Source organism: Pogoniulus pusillus, chromosome 9 (genome assembly GCF_015220805.1).
Source record: "Pogoniulus pusillus isolate bPogPus1 chromosome 9, bPogPus1.pri, whole genome shotgun sequence".
Taxonomy (NCBI): Eukaryota; Metazoa; Chordata; class Aves; order Piciformes; family Lybiidae; genus Pogoniulus; species Pogoniulus pusillus.
In genome coordinates, this window is record NC_087272.1 from 20611145 (window position 1) to 20628648 (window position 17504).

At 37.7% G+C, this 17504-nt stretch overlaps 1 protein-coding gene across 1 annotated transcript in view; it reads right to left on the reverse strand.

Annotated features, from left to right (window-relative positions):
* SPOCK3 (SPARC (osteonectin), cwcv and kazal like domains proteoglycan 3) overlaps window positions 1-12429 on the reverse strand; it is a 349520-nt gene extending 337091 nt beyond the window's left edge. The window contains exon 1 of the mRNA XM_064148791.1: window positions 12335-12429. The gene's annotated coding sequence lies outside the window, so the exon portion shown is untranslated. The remainder of the gene's footprint in view (window positions 1-12334) is intronic.
* Between the last annotated feature and the right edge of the window lie 5075 nt (window positions 12430-17504).

Here is a 17504-nt window from a genome sequence, read left to right on the forward strand (position 1 = left end):
CCTCTCCTCTGTTCATCTGAAATCCATGAGTTTATGTTATTGATTGAAGCCTTCACTGACTTACCAATTACTAAACAAGACAGCGCTGAACTACTCCATGTTTTAGACTGGAGGGAAGAAAAGCTTCTCCAAGGAGTTTACATCTAAACCACACCTGTAGGCAGCTTAAAAGTCATTCAGCTTTGGAATTTAGAAATCAGGACAGTAGAAAGCATAAAACATGGAGCTAAGACAGTTAACTTCCCCGCATGACTGTTCCAGCACTCTACTCTCCATTCCTTCCTCCTGCAGAAACACATTTGAAGTGAATTGAAAACCTGACGTATTGCAGACTATTTTCAAAGTTGAAACGTGACTGCAACAGGTATGCACATTGGCAAAATATTCAAAGACTAAAGCTTCACGTTCATCTCTCTCACAGAAAATGAAATATATGATGTGATTTATGCAGCTTGGTTTAAATTATTCATACAAATTCCACAGACAGTTAAAATTCTGGAAACTTTTACAGAAATATTTTGCTAACAAGTGCAGGTACTAAAATATGAAGAGAGAGAAATCATAAAATAATACATTACTTACCATGTATTCCACCACATGTACTTCCTACAAAGATGGTTATGAAAGATCTGATTCTTATTCCTCCATCATTTTATTAGCCCTCTCTCTCCCGCAATGTTTCAGTGTTCCTGAAAGCAACACTTGACCTCCACAAGGAAGATCTTAATGTTTCCACAGAGGTGACTTTTTTTTAGTGACTGCTTAGCTAAGCTTTCTTTTTCTTCCCCACTCAGGAAATGACAAACAATACAATAGAAATATGCAGAAACACAGATCCTACTTCACAGGATCTCAGGGGATGTTAGGGGTCAAAAAGGACCCAAGAAGATCATCAAGTCTAACCCCCCTGCCAGAGCAGGACAATACTATCTAACACAGATCACAGAGGAACAAATCCAGGTAGGCCTTTAAAGTCTCCATAGAAGGAGACCCCACAACCTCTCTGGGCAGCCTGTTCCAGTATTCTGTGACCCTTACAGTAAAGAAGTTCATGCTTACATTGAGGTGGAATCTCTTGTGCTGCAACTTACATCCATTGCTCCTTGTCCTATCACAGGGAGCAAGTGAGAAGAGCCTGTCCCCTTGTTCCTGGCCAGCCCTTCCTGGCAAGTAGTTTCAAAGACTGCAATCTTTTTCATAAATGCACATTGGTGTAACAGAAAACCAACTTATACACCTATTTTGGAGTAAATATTGATCACATAGTATTTGTTTATGAAACTTTTACATGCAAGAATATTTTATTTGAAATGAATGCTAAAAGTGCCACATGAATTAGTACAGCACAGAGAAAAAATACCAAAATAATGGTAATAATTTTTGTGAATATTCATGTTGCATATAAAGCTATGTGCTGCAGTCTTACTACTTATTTAGGCCAAGAATTTGTCTTGTTTTATTATAACGCTGCCTACAATGTTTTCTTTGACAAATTGCATATGCATTAGTTTTACACAGCTACATGAGAGAAAATAAGAGAGTGTAATAATATGGAGTAATTACTCTGATTTTTAAGAAAAAGTTCTTAAAAATTAAACCAGACTTCACCATTCCTGCATAGTTAGGTAATCTTTCTGGTCACGTTTTACCTGTCATCAGCCCATTTTGAAAGCAAATAATAATCTATGTTCTTCCTCGGTCACTTTCTTTTTTCCAGCTTAATGCCAAGATCCTTCCAATTAATAAATTTCAAGAGAACAGTGACAAGTCATGTTATACCCTGTTCCTTCTCTGTTCCCTTTACATCCCATTGTTAATCAGACTGCTTCTGCCTTCTGCCCAACTCTTCAGCAGTGCCGGCAGTTGTGCACATTTAGTGTTTTGGAATGTTTTTGCAGATTAGTTTGGCATCACTAAACTGAAACTTCACCATTCCTGCATGGTATTGGCTGCAAAGACACCTAAGAAGCAGCAGCTAAATGGAGTTTGTAAGAAAATATTGGGGTGATAGGCAGACACTGAGGCACTCAGGTTTTTTTAACCATATCCCAAAATAAGATTAAAGATGTGAATGTGTCTATGAATAAATAGGTCCCAGGGGTCATTAATCTAACCAGTATCTACACCTGAACACAAGATCCTACTCAGGAAACAGAAATATTCATAAACTACAAATTACTATTATCCTAAGATACTATGAAATATATGCTATGAACAATAGTTCATTTTTTATATGGCTGTTTTTCACACTATCTAAAAATAACACAGCACTGATTTCATGTTCACAGCAGGCACAAGCATTTCAGTCCCCAAGCAATTCACACTGTTTACAATCACATGTATGCCTCCTGCTCTCAAAAATCGTAAGTGTACTCTTGCTTTCCATACTGCCTCAGATGTCCAGCATCCATATCTCTCCTAGTCAGGCCCTGCTGACAAAGACTGACTTTCACTGGAGTACAAATCCTTCTCTACCACTGTCATTTCTGTGGCACACATTCTGTCAGAGTACAAGCTGCATTTCTCTCCTGTTTATCACTTCCCAGGCTGGTCTCCTCCTACTCTCAGATCTCACCTTGCTTAGTAGCAAGGACATAGAAGTACAGCTTAAAGAAACTGCTCTGTGCAAGAGTTCAGCTGACCTGGAAGCACTGACACATGCTAGGTTTTTCAATAATCTGTTGCTCCATGATGTCCATCTCCTCTTTGGAAGAAAGTGGTCTACACTGAAGAAAGCTTGTGATGTCATATCTGAATGCCTCTGAGACACTACATGCTGCCCATTCTCTTCTGTGGTGATGGAAATATAGAAGGGCACTTCTCAAATCTGAGCAACAGAAAGAGGGGCACTATCATTCTGTACTTCACAAGGGAAAACAGCACTTTAACAAATACCATGGTCCACTCACTAAGCATATGTCCTCACTTTTCCACTGCCTTGGAAGAGTTTAGCAAAGGGTGAAGATACTCTTTCCAAACGCTGATAGAGGACAAAATAACAAGAAATGGATCAAGAAACAAAATGCTGTGATGGTAAAAGATCATCACAAATGATGTAGAAGCTCATTAGCAGAGCTGTTCCTGAGTAAATAAGAGAAGTTGCAGCTATATTTGTGTAGTTAAATCCACAGCTGAGGTAACAGCTTAAATTCTAAGGAGAGGAACTGCAAAAGATTTGTAACCCTGTAAAAATGGTGGGGGGAAAGCCTTGAGGTGCAATGAGGCATAATCCTTGAAAAGTTCTCACCAAATCTTTCTCAGCAGTGTTGCTTGTAGATCCTAGGTGTTTAATTTCTCGTTACTTCCTACTGCTATTGTGAAACTAGGCTTAGGTGGTTTTACCCTACATAAAGAGGTGAGTTTTGGAAGAAGGTTGCACAGAGAAACCAACCAGGGTAAGAGAGTCATCAAAATCCTGGGCATTCAGATCAGGGCAGCCTTGCATTGCTCATTGCAGTTTTCTTTTCCCAAAGCTTCACTGCTTTTGTTGCCCCTTCCCCATATTTATTTTATTTCCAACCTCCACTCTAAACTTGTAAACAGGAAAAATATCTGATACTCCTCAGATGATGATATTCTGGTATTGCATCTTTCACACAACATTGGCTCTGCTTTGTCTCTTCTGATTATAAGCACTAACCCAGACCTCTTATTACCATGTAATAACATCATCAAAGCCACATAAAATAATATGCGCTGTTACCCAAGGGACTGGGGGTATTAGCAACTAAATCAGGTCCTGTGGCTTTTAATAGAACACTTATAAGTGTCATTAGGGAGTATATCTTCAGGAGACATTTGCCATTCATGACAGATGGCTCAAGCATATTTTATTTTTATCTTTTCTTTTCTTTCTTGTATTTAATGTATACACATTTGGGATAAGCCTGCATAGCAGTGACTTGGACCAGAAAACAGTGACTCCTCACACAGGAAAAGTAATTGCTTTAAAGAAAACATGACAGTCCAGACAAGTTCCCTACCATGTGTTTGGCACTTCCCTTCTTTGGGTTCAGCACAGAAGAAGGAAAATTTGTAGCCATGTATCTCATAAAAGGCCTCTGCAGATTGTTTGCAGAACGCAGAAATATCACACTTGGAATGCAATAGTGGACACAGCCAACTGAAAAAAAAAATCACATGTTGGTTTGGGATTGTTCACTTTATAGTAAACTGATGACTGGCATTCTGGTGATGATTATCCTAAATTTCTGAGGGATTTTGCTATACTGCAGAGATGAACTTGGCAGCTATAACTGCTTCAGTGTACCACTGTATATCTGTATCCACTGTTCAAGCTACTCTATCCCTATTACACATTTTTGGCCAAAGCTTACAAAGCATGTTCATAAAAACTAGCAAGATACTAGGAGATGAAAACGGACCATGAAGCATCAAAAGGTTTTGAAAGATGTTCTACTGCAATTTCTAATACAAGGTTTCATCTCCTTTCCAATGACTCCTTGTCTAAAGCCAAATCAAGATAGAAAAATAATGTCATGTATTTAGAGTCAGTTAATACATTCTGATAATTATTGGATTAGATGTCACTAGCATTTAGAGGAACAGTACAATTCAAGTCTATGTGGACTTAGAAATAAACAGCTTTTGGATTACTAGGTACCTTCTAGCTCATCACATATAGACATAGTTCCAATTTTGTTATGATTGCTCAAGGTGACAAGTAAAATGGCTTTTGCAGTTGCACATAGTTTGCTGGGGAACAAGTGTCGAATCTGAAACATCTGCAATAAAAGAGTGCTGTATAAACATGCTACCAAGTGTGACATGTTTAAACTGTCTTGGTAGGATAGCAAGGGCAAACTGAAACAGATTAGGCCTGAGAAAGGTGTACACAGTGTTTGAGGATTATATTATTCAAGTGGCAAAAGTGATGGAAAACTAATGTGCTACTTCTATACAGCCAAAAATGTTTCAATAATTTGATTTCGGTCATCATGCCCATCCCACACTTCCACACAGTCTGTGTAAAGAGATTGTAATATGAGTTCATATGAGCAGGGTAAAGATCCTGTAATGAAAGGTAAAATGCAAATTGTCAGCCTATAAAAATGCTGCTACTGGAATTTGTAGTGGGTTGGTTTAGAGAATGTTCTTTTTATAGTATTTCCACTCATATCCTTGGCCATTAATGAGTAGGCAGGTACTGAAGAAGTTAGCTATACCAGTACAAAGATGATAGGGTTACAAATAAAAGCATGCTGGGGAAAACCAAGAAAGATAACCTGGAAAACTGAAATAGTACTAATGGAATGAGACTTAACACAGCCAAATGTAAGCACAGGAAGCTGGCAGCTTCCTACATGACCTTCCACTATAATCATAAATCACATTAGTTGAACATGACAAAGGAGAGACCTTAGTGGACTCATTCAGTGTCTGGTGACTACACATCAACTCTGTGAGGTGGCTCTGCAGAATGAAAATGTGAATAGAGGCAGAGCACATGAAATTCTACTAATAAAGATGAGGCTTAAGGTCTGTTGTGCAAAGATATTACCCAATATATTGAGCTCTTTTCTTTTTTCAATATTGAAAAACATAATGGAAGACAGAGAAAGGACCAGAGGAATGCAAAAAAACCTGGTTTATGATAGGATATTACATTAATTTAACTTTCCCAGCCCAGTAAAATGATGGCTGAGGCTGAAACACAGAAGACACCTATAAAAACCACAAAAGGAAGAGTTTTTGCAGCACAAGTTTGGTCCAAAACAGACTCCATATAAACAGAAAGACCATTTCAAAAGAGTGCATTTCCAGAAGCACACTGTTTTAGAACCACAGGAGGAAAAACAACTTGTTTCAGCCAAGACCAAGCCTAATGGAAAAGAACAACAGTTGTGTAGCTTCTGTCATTGTGCTAGTTTGAAGCAAGCTAGAATGTTTTGGTAAGAACCAGATTACAGTCTGTGAAAGGAAAACAAGGGTGATGTCTACTTCATTCATAGGCTTACTGACAGATACAAGAAGAAGAATCAAAACATAAAGGCACTTCTCCTGCTGGGGAGCTTAGGGCAGCATCTCTCTAACCTCACCCACCGTTTTTGTTTTGTTTTGTTTTTTCCTTATCCACTTTGCTTCCTAACCCCCTGGCCAAACCTCCATCCTCCCTTGGGACTGGGGTAAGGTTGAGAGAGGTAGGGGGAAGGTGAAGGGGCAGTCGGGAGCCCCTCCTGGGGACTCAGGTTTCTGGGAGGGCTGTTGTGTTTCTGTATTACCTTTCACCTTGTCTATTTCTGTCTATAACTGTATATACTGTAAATATCTGCTTGTATCTTCTGCTAAGCTGTAAACAATAATCTTCATTCAATTTCCAGAGACAGCTGAGTCTAGTCTGGGTGATTTCCTAAGTATGAGGGGGTGGGAAACACCCAAACCATCACAGTCAGAATGCAAAAAAAAAAAAACTATAGAAACATATCACAGTTAGAACTATGTAACTTTACAAGACTATACCTGTCCAGGTTAGTGCACTTATCAGCCCCTAGTAAAAATTCCTTGGTTAATAGTGATAAGCTGGAGGTTAAGTCTTGCCTGAAATCAATCCCATTCACACTTTGGGAAATTAATCTTCAATGCTAACTAAAGCTGAGTAAGAGGACATAACCAAGAGACTTCCATCTTAATTAAAACATGAGACTGAACCTCCCACAGAATCTCCCTGAAGTTAATCTACAACAGCAATGATTTTAGTAGATGCTCCTAACCAGGATTTTGGCTCATTTTCCCCAACCTGGTGCCATGAGAGCACTATTCAGTATAGTCAAAACATGAGTTAAATTGGTATCACTGTGTTTTGAGAAGTGGGAAGGTAGTCTCTTTTCTATCCCCTCCCATGCTCATTAAAGACAAGCTTAAGGAAGTTTCAATGCCATGGTGAATTAATTTGTGTTTTCTGTTCTGAGCATCTTCTTTTCCTCTGTTCCTTTAGACCATCAATAAAACATTAGTTGTGAATGGCTGATTTGTTCCAGTTACAGCATTACATTCTAGGTTCACTGTAAGACTTTTCATTTTGAAAACATTTTTGACAACATTGCTAAGTTACCATCTGCCTGAGTCAAAAAAAAAAAAACCCAACAGATTTATTGGGATGCTTTGTCCCTTAACACATAATCTATGCTAAACTTCCAGGGGCAATTTAAAGTATGTTAAGATAAACCAAACACTACAATTTGCACTGTACAGAATATTTTGAAAGGTGTACTAGTGCATACAGTATGAGAGGTCTATATGGAGAAGGGCAAGTGAAGAATAGATACTGTATTTATTATTTATTAAGAGCAAGAGAAAAAAAAAACAACAACAAACAGCCTACAATCCAATTCGTGCTGTTCTTCCATCTCACCATGGATGCCATAAACAGCTGCAAGGAAGGAACAGGAATGGAATAAGCAAATTGTTTCCCTTGGAGGTGAGGTAGGAGTCTGGAAGCTGTTCTGTACTTCACAACAGACTGAGAGAGCAAAGGTCCTTTACTGCCATCACCTGGAATAAACGAAACTAGAAAAAAGAAACTTCCTTCTCAAGCAACATAGTCAAAACTCATTATCTGCTGTTATCTAGGTGGAGTGACAGAGACTTAGCTTCTTGTGAGAGTAGTCAAGAGAAGCAGTGAAATGGTATCTCTCAAGAGAATTTAACATTTCTTCATTCAACATCTGAACAAGGAAAGCAAGCAAGACCTCTGCAAAACAGGCATCATTCCACATCCCAGCAGCACCAGCACTTTCGTATCCAGTGTGCTCACAGAAGCACCTACAGAATTAAATCTGCAGTAACCAAGGTGGTAACAAAACAAATCAAGACTCCAGAAGATTTAGGAGAAAATGTGTGAGTGTATCAGACAGAAAGGAATTGGGACACTCAATTTTTACCATAATCAACAAATGGAGATTTATCTAAATATCATCCTTTGTGTTCCACATTGACACCAAAATACACGCCAGTGATGTCTGTAGAGAAACAGACACAAAACAATGTTCTAATCCACAGATGTAATTTGTCTGCTTTTCATCAGGCACATTGAAAAATGTCTTGCAGTTTGATGTGACAGTGATTACGACAGCTGAAATCAAGAAAGGAACACAAGAAGCAACAATCACACAATACTCTTCATCCTCCACTGCATGATCATTCATAGGTAGACTGAGCTGCTAACTACCGAAGAGCTCTTCCACTGAGCAACTAATAAAAGATTTTATACTTAAACAGGGGTCTCAAAACAGTCTTTGGGTTAAAAATAAAGATGTACCTAGTAACTCTGAGTAACTTCTCAGATTTTTCTATCAATTTTTTTAATTCACTGCAAAAATTCATCCCAAATACTCAGATGGTATATGGACCAGCTCCATATTGTCTGCTGTTCACATATATCATTATGGAGTTTTAAAACTCTCAAAATACAGGGAAACGTATCCCTAACTCTTTGAATGAAGTCTGTGCTGTCAGGAGAAAAAGCCTTCCATAAGCTTGATGTTCAATAAATTGTCTTTGTTTACTCGATGAAGCAAAGGCAACTGTCACTGAAAATGGTAGTGCTGCACTTCAAATTCCAACAGGACAAGATTTCAGAAATGCCATGAATTTAAAGAGTACACAACTCAAAATATTGGTGTACTACATGTCTTCATTTTCCTAAATGTGTGTGAGCAGAAAAAAGATGCACAGTAACTGGCACTTCAATGGTCCTTGAACACATGCAAGAGCTGTCAGCTGCGGCCTTGATTTGGATAAGCAGCAAGCAGACTAGCAATCCGTGTTCAAAGAGTGGGTATCTTTTTCGAGATGCTACTGGACGAGCAGGGCTGGTGGCAGGATTGAATTTCAATTCTTGCCTTTGTTACATATATGGAGAACCAAAAAATCACGGAATAAATGCACACTGGAAGATACTCTTGGAAATCCTTTAGTCCGAGCCCCTGTTAAAAGCACGACCACTTCTGAAGTTACAGCAGGTTACAGCTCAGAGACTCCACCCAGCCAAGTTTTGGAAATCTCCAGAGATTAACATTGTGCATGCTCTGCAAGTAACTTGCTTCATCTTTGGCAGACCACTCGAACAATGACTCCCACTCATTAACTGGGATAAGAACACAACCTTATTCCGAGCAGTAGTATGGGAATAAAAGTGACACATGCTTGCCTTTATTAGGAGGTCTACATACAGACATGAGCAATACTTCTAATTTTCATGCCTTTAAATCTATCTCTCCTAATATATAACAACTTAGGACCATAATTTTGCAAAGGTTTGGATATGAAATACTTCTGGAAGGCAATGCTGATTTAAAATAGTGCATGTTTCAAAGCCTCAAAAGAAAGTGAGTTTACCAGCTTTATGAAGCTCCACAGTATTTTCTAAAAATTATTTTAATGATAATAAAAACTTACTGAGAGGAACTGCCCACCAGCATGGCTTTGCACAGCACACTGCAGAGCAAACCTTTCCATTTTCCTGCCTTATAGCCACTTATTTCAGGCTTTTTAGAGCTGCTATAAAACAAAATTGTAATAGTACCTTTTAATAAACCAATTCTGACTTTACAGGTAATTGCTTTTCCCTTAGAGTGAGGCTCCCTCTATTCAGGCACAGCTGCAGAGTGCCAAGTAACAACAAATTCAGTCTGAAACATTTCCTGATAAATTTTCTTTGGAAGAAGTTAATGGCCTTGAGTCTTGCCTTAGGTTATCAACCCTCTCAACCAGTCATTAATCCCCAGAAATTGCCTAGGGCCTCAATTATATATGCTTAAACACAGTAATTTAGATTTTGAACAAACAGACCAAATGAAGGTCAATATCAGGAAAGAGAACTCAGTGAAAATTAAAGAAAACTCTGAAAAGTATGTAATAGGTCTAAATCAGTTCAAGAGGTACATTGACTTGATCACAAGGTTTTCTGTGACTACTGAGGACAATGCTAAAAGAGCGGGGAGTTTAACTTCAGTGGGCTTTAGGTCAGATGCTTAATGCTTAAACTGTCACTCCTGGCACAGGGTCAGGTCAAAACACTGAAAATAAATAATAATTGCAGTATATTTTTAGCTATCCTGGTGATGCATTTAAAGTGCACTGTCTCCGGACTCTAGAGATATTAGAAATACTTCTTTCTACAATTCCCAAAGACAAAAAGTACTTAGGAGCTACTTTTATGACATTGCTTGGCCCTCTCCTCACACACACACAAAAGCATACTGTTCTTCACTGTTATAAACTACATGCATGCTTCCTTGTAAAATATATTCTTTCCTTCCTTCCTTCCCCTAGTCTCTTTACATTAGTTATTACTATCGCTCGTAAGCAGTTATAACCTTCTGCTTCCACAGAATCAGTTGAGGTCACACCATTAGCATCATCTGTCCCCTCAGCTCCTGGGTAGCTCATAAATATATACAGTAGCAGTGTATGGGCTAATGAGGCTTAATGGATCAGAATCAATTCCAGTGTAGTGCAAGTACCTCACAACATCAAAAAAAAAAAAAACTGTGCTCAATATTCCCAAGGCTAAGCCAAATAACCCTTTTCTCCTTTTCTAGTTATAGACTTTATTACATACATCTGTATTCTTGCAGACAGTAACAGAGTAGAACTGCAGCAATTCAGAAGCTGTAAACATTGATAAAGTGATGCTGTAAAAGTATGACACACTTCATGTAACATCTATAGAAAAAGTCAACATCATCATTTTATAGAGCATTAAGTAACCAGTGAAATGTGCAACCCAGTTAGTTTCAAATAATTAGGTGAACAGGACTTAATGGTACTCTAAGTTGATCACTCCAGGTTTATTTATAGATTTATAACAGGACAAAGAGGACTGACTTCCACACACATTCAGTACTTTCTATGTATTTTGGAAATAATTGTACAAATAAACCTCCTCCCTGTTTTTGCATGACCTCTGCTGGAGCTCAGTGCCAATAAATCAGATTTACATAAGTATATCCACTGACCACCACTACAACATAAAGATTATCCAAAAGTTTTGTCACTTTCCTGTGATTAATGCATGCTTTTTGTTAGCAGTACCTACCCTTCACAGCTTTCCAATGCAGGAACTGTGAGTCACACATGATCTAGACTGTCAGGACAACAGCTCTTGCTATCTTTTATGATCAGAACATGGCAGACAGGGTGGTTTTAGCCTCATTCTCACTTTTGTCTCAACTAAATAACACAACAGATAGGGACCCTTTAAACCTTAACAGTAAACACATTCTGCTAACAAACCCAAATAGTTTTACTTCTAAGCACATCACATATTATGTTTCAAGTCTCTCAACGTCTATTGAGTTTCTTATTAAGCTAATATTACGCACTAACTAGAAGATAGAAGCACAGATTGCAGAGAGCACAGAATTAACCAAGTTGGAAAAGACCTTTAAGATCATTGAGTCCAACTGATCACAAAATACCTTCTAATTAACTAAACCACGGCATTGAGTGCCTCATCCTGTCTCATTTTGAACACATCCAGGGACAGCAAGTGCACCACCTCGCTGGGCAGCCCATTCCAATGGCAAATCACTCTCTCTGGGAAGAACTTCCTCCTAACATCCAGCCTAAACCTGCCCCAGTGCACCTTGAGATTGTGTCCTCTTATTCTCTCACTGATTGCCTAGGAGGAGACCAACTCCCACCTGGCTACAATGTCATTTCAGGTAGTTGTAGAGAGCAATAAGGTCTCCCCTGAGCCTCCTTTTCTCCAGATTAAACAACCCCAGTTCCCTCAGCCTCTGCTTGTAGAGCTGTGCTCCAGCCCCCTCACCAGATGGGCAAGTTACTTTCCCACAGGGCCTCAGCCCATTGATTGTATGTCTAAGAACACAACTCAGGTGTGCCACAGTTATATTTGAGGTTTTATCAGTTCTTTCTCACAATGCTGAGAAATTTAACCAACATATAGAAATCAGAATCTCAGATTACCACAAAAAAGAGTCATGTTCACAACACTGGGAAGGGGTTTAAGAGTTTAAGACAACTCTTACTTTTTATGGTTTCTCCATTCTAGTTCCGTGTTAGTTTAAATTTCCCAGAGACTCAAATATAGTTAAGAGAATTAATAAAAAATAATGGGTGCCTTTCCCGCTTCCCCCCTTTTTTTCAAATAAAATTAATTAGATGTCAAAAGCAAAAGGTAAAACACACCCAAGTAAATAGTCTCATTTCAATTTGGAAGTTAAAAGAGAAAACTTTAACAATAAATAAAAGGTATTTGAGGTAAAGGAGTTACAAAGAGGAACAGGGAAGGGAAACAAGACACAAAATATATATATACAACCTGATTAATGGCAATGGGTTTTATTACCTCATTGAATGATGGCCACATGGTAAAACAAAAGAGCAGCAGGAACAGGAAGATGATGATGGTGATGGTGGTACTGGCAGGCAGGGAGGCAAAGCAAGAAAACACAAAGCAACACGTTCCCCTGTTTTTATAAGGGGGCTAGATAGGAAGTGGGAGTGAGCTAAGCACTGCACCTGGAGTAAGGCTCAGACTCACCCCCGAGGAGGAATCAGGAGGACCTGGGGACAGGGTCAAGACCACTCCCCCAGGAGGGTTAACCCTTTACATACGGCCAGCTCTGGAAAGAGAGGCTTATGTTGCTGGGTATATCTCTCAGCTTCCCTCCTTAGACATAGCAGATGTAATTAATACAAGTTTTACCTTCCTCCAGTTACTAGGGCAACAAGAACACACACAAAATGCAGACAGATAACATTAACTCCTGCTTATGTCTGAGTTGTGACTATCAGCATTGACAAAGATTTTTTTAAACTGACAGGTGATAGGCGATTAAAGGGACAACATTAATATCCCTCTTTCTTCTGCTACACCCACTCCATTTCAATTATGTTCTTTTCACTTCACTCCAAAGCAGAAAATTGTTCTAACTTAACTATGTTAGTAAGCATTCTGTCCTTCAGGTTCAGGCATCCAAACCGATAAAATTTCCACAGTCCTTAGCACCAAGCAGCTTCTAGGCTCCAAGACTAGCGGAACTGGTCAGGATTAAAAGCAGTAAGAACAGGCTTACCTGTTGCTTTTATGTGAAAGAATTTGACAGTCAACCAATAATGCTAAGTTGTACATTGTACCTAACCAAGACTAAGTTACAGCATCACACCAAATCTTTATTAAACTCATCTTTGGAAAAAAATTATCACAGAATATGATTCACTTTATCAATAACACTTCAGTCTCAGCAACTGCAGCTTACTGATTGCATTTCTCAGTCCTTATGGTGGGAGATATACTAACAGATTTCAGCATGTCACTGCGACAAAGAAGTTCCTCACAGGAAACAAAAGCTCACAAATAAGCTATGTTCTCCAGATAAATCGTAGCTGCCCTACGTACACATACACAGTTTGGTTGCTTTTTTCTGAGAGCCTGCTCAGGAGATAAGCAACATCCATTGTAAGTACAAGCATGCAGTAGAGAAATGTTCCATCCTCTGCAAGATCAAGTGCTTGCATAGTGGAAACAGCACTGTAGTTTGACACCTTAGCATACAAGACATTATACATTCATAAACATTCACTATATTTTATACAAGTGTTCATGGAAATCACTGGTCCATGATCACTGATTTTTGTATATGATGGTTTGGGTATAAATTAAATATGACAAGACTCAGAGCATTGAAAACAGGTGTCAATGTAGAAAGTTACAGCTACATCATCCAAACACAGCTGGGCTTAACAAATTGCCTAAATTGACAATATTTCATATTTTATTTACATGTATTTTATTTTAAAAGTAATGTGCTGTCCATGAGAGTATAGTGAGCATTTTGTTGAATAAAGTAATCCTTAAATGATCTTCATAAAACTGATCAAATCCTTGAAATGATTGCATTAAAATTATAGATGTGTAATTATCTGGTTTATTTTGAAACTGTTTTTGGATAAATTATATGTCTATATGGTTTATCTTGCATGAAATTTAAATAAAGTCAGTAATAAAATACTGCATTATCAGAATCAAAAGCTCATCCTTATAAAGCTAGTTTTCCAGAGAACCATGTGAGTTTTAAAGTGGAACACCACTGCACAGAGAATACTATAAAACATTGCTGTCATCTGCACAAACTAGTAGTGAAAACATTTGGTGACTGTTTCCTTTTCTTTTTGCATTTTTTTGGCAGCAGCTTTAGGAACCTTACTGCTGGGATAATTATGTCACAGCACCTTACTTTTATCCTTTTTGTGTATATTTCCTCAGAGGAATACCTATTTCCTCTATTGTGGCTCTCTAGGAAAAGTTGGTTTTTTGGTTGAATTTAATAAAAGAAGGCATTTCTGGAAGCTATGCAAAGCATCCAGGAAAATAGTTCAAGTAGTATTGAGAATAATTCTGCTTAAGTGTAAGAAAACAAATCCAAGTAGGAACCCATTTCCACTTAGTTGTATTTCCACTTCCTTACCACTTAACTTCCTGAATATATCATATATATGCATATATTCTTTAAGTTTACCTTTGCCTAGGGCATAAAATAATTCTGTCCATGAAACATCCTCATTCTCCTGCACAACCATCCTTTGAACAGCCTAACATTCATTTTTAAAAGTCAGAAGAAAGAAATATCACATACAGTGCTGGACTACAGCCAGTTTTTCTAGGTCAGCAGAAATTTCTCTTTGCTAATACAAATATTTCCTTCCTACAGTGAATATGTTTAAAGCTTAGGGTTTGTTTGTTTTGTTTTTTTTTTTTTAATAAATGCTAATTACTTCAGCCTTCTGAGCTATGAAAAAAAATCACTAGAGGGAAACTGCTATGAGAAGAATCCCTAGGGCAATATTAAAAGAAAGCATTTTCATACATTTTAAGAGTGAAAGTAGCACAAGCAGTCTTTTTTAATATAGACATTTGCAAGGGCTCCTTACGCTTCAAAGTGCAGCTCTGTTTACTAAAGTTCTCTTTAAATTTCTATGCAAGCAATTTCATCTGCTTTTCCACAATATAGTTCATTTCAGCTTCCATGGTGATCTTATTTGTGAGAACTTTACATGCACTCTGCTGTTTCCATTTGTAAACATGAAGCATAATTCAGAAAGATGCCAATACAGGAATTTAGTGTAGGCATGTGCACACCTACTCGGCTGGATAGAAAGCAATCATCCAAAGCACAGCCAGACAAGAAAAAAGCAAGAAAGCTGGGGACATCATACAGCAGGGCATGGCAGAAGATCCTCAACTTAGCACATACCCAAAGTGAGTAGTATAACCACACATCTCAAAAACAGTACAGAGCTCCTGGAGCTGTGTTCAGTCTGAGTTAATAAACTCTCCCACTCAGGAGCAAATCAAAGCTATTTCACTTTACACCAACTAGACTACATGTTATTTATGGCTGATCATTAGTCTCACTCCCCTGAGACAGCCCTAATGGGATACACTTCTGTCAGTCCATCATCATAGAAGATTATTTTCACTAGACACAATTTTCACTATTTCTGAGAGCCTTCTTGTAAATGAATGTCTGCACTAGCTGTAGGAGAGAGATTTTACTGAAAGGTCTGAAAGCCTTGACACTTGCTGTCAGCTCTGCTGCTAGCTTCCTAGGCAACACTACAGAAATCACTTAACCATTATTTCCTTCATCTGGAAAATAAAATATGAGTTTTCTGGGGACAGCATGTGTAAATCAAAATGTTAAACATAATCATTGAGCATAAGATGTTACTGATGTGAATGGTTCCTAGATACTTCTCTGAAGCAAGACATCGATAGGAAAATGGAATTATGAAGTTGATAACAGTTGTATTGAAGCAAATGATCCTTCAAGCTTCATACCTAAAAAAGCCTGAAGTTGATAAAAACTTTCCCAAATTTCAGGATAATTAACCAAGCATTGGTAAAATATGCAGAATATATCTTAGCATGAGATGCAACCTGTAAATAATCGTGGTTGTAAAATGACTTTGCCTTTAATTTGCTCATTTCAATGTCTATCCTCCACGTTCATTAACCTTTTTCTCAATTTTACTGTAATCTTGGGAAATACAATATTTGAGAGATAAACAAGGGAAACAGGATTAGACATAAACTGTGAAATAAAGTTGGGGAAAAAAAAAAGAAAAAAGGCAACAGTCAAATAAAGGAATAATAAATTAGTCAAAGCAGAACGGGTTTGATGCATACTCAATATTTCAAGCAATTTAAGGACTGTGTATTTGTTTGACAAATGTGTATTTTATTTAAAGTCATTTTAAAAAGTACGATGACATTTCCCTCCATCTGTATTGCACAATTTACTGTGTTCTCCACGACTAAACATTAAATTCTGTGAACAAAACATCTTCTGTGAAGAAGAGTAAAAAGCAGTTCAGGTTATAAGTGAAACGATTTTTAATACCAATTACCAGCTGCCATAGTAATAATGGAGACTAAAAAAAATATGTACTTTGCTTGTTTGGCATAGACAATCTGCTTCCCAGAAAGACACACGGACAGAAAGTTAAATGTCTGCAGGAAGACGATACCTTGGTCAGACACACATTTACACATTGCCATTAAAGTCACATACTAACAGTATTAATTGTGTCTGGCTACTTCCTTTTCGCTTTTTAAAAAAGAAAATAACTGAGAAGATTCATTAGAGGGAAAAACTCTTTCCATGGTAGCTAGGGAAAAATATTTTTTAACAGTCTGATTTTTCTTGCAGTATTAGGTTAGCCACTGTCATTGTGGGGTTTTGTTTGTTGGGGTTTCCTTTGTTTGGGTTTTGTTTGTTTATTTGGCTTTGGTTGAGATTTTTTTATTGCATTTATTCCAATTTTATATGTAAACTGTGAAACTTTAGAAAATGAATCCAAAGTGACTCCAAAAGTGTCAGAAATTCTGCTGAAATACTTTTATACAGCTTAACAGTTTTGCAATGAAACAGTTTTCTTGGCTGAAAACACAATTATTTTTCATTTAGCTACCAAGCTTTGAGAATGTAAATGTTGAGTTCCTCATTAGTACAGGTGTTAGAAATATCAAACGTGTACAGATGTTTGCCTTAATACTTTCTTAAGGTTCAGGAAAATAATTACAAGAATTTTAGGAACACATGCTAACTTAGTTGACAGCAAAAGTGGGGTCCAAAGAGAGAGAAATCTTCCTTAAAATGAATTTACATCAACCGCTCGCAATCTTAACCAGCTTTCATACTCTTAAAACACAAAAGTTACCCAGTTGCTGTCCCCGGAGGTGTTAAAAAAAAACCTGGATGAGGCACTCAGTGTCATGGTCTAGTTGATTGGACAGGATGGGTGATAGATTGGACTGGATGATCTTGGAGGTCTCTTCCAACCTGGCTGATTCTATGATTCTATGAAATACTAGCTTTGCATCATAAAACAAAAATAACTTTGTGGGAGAACACAGTAATAAATTAGGCAGCATATCGAATAATATTTTTAATATATAAATAATATATTTTAAATCTTTATTCTTCCCTGGAAGGAAGCTGAGACTTATTGTT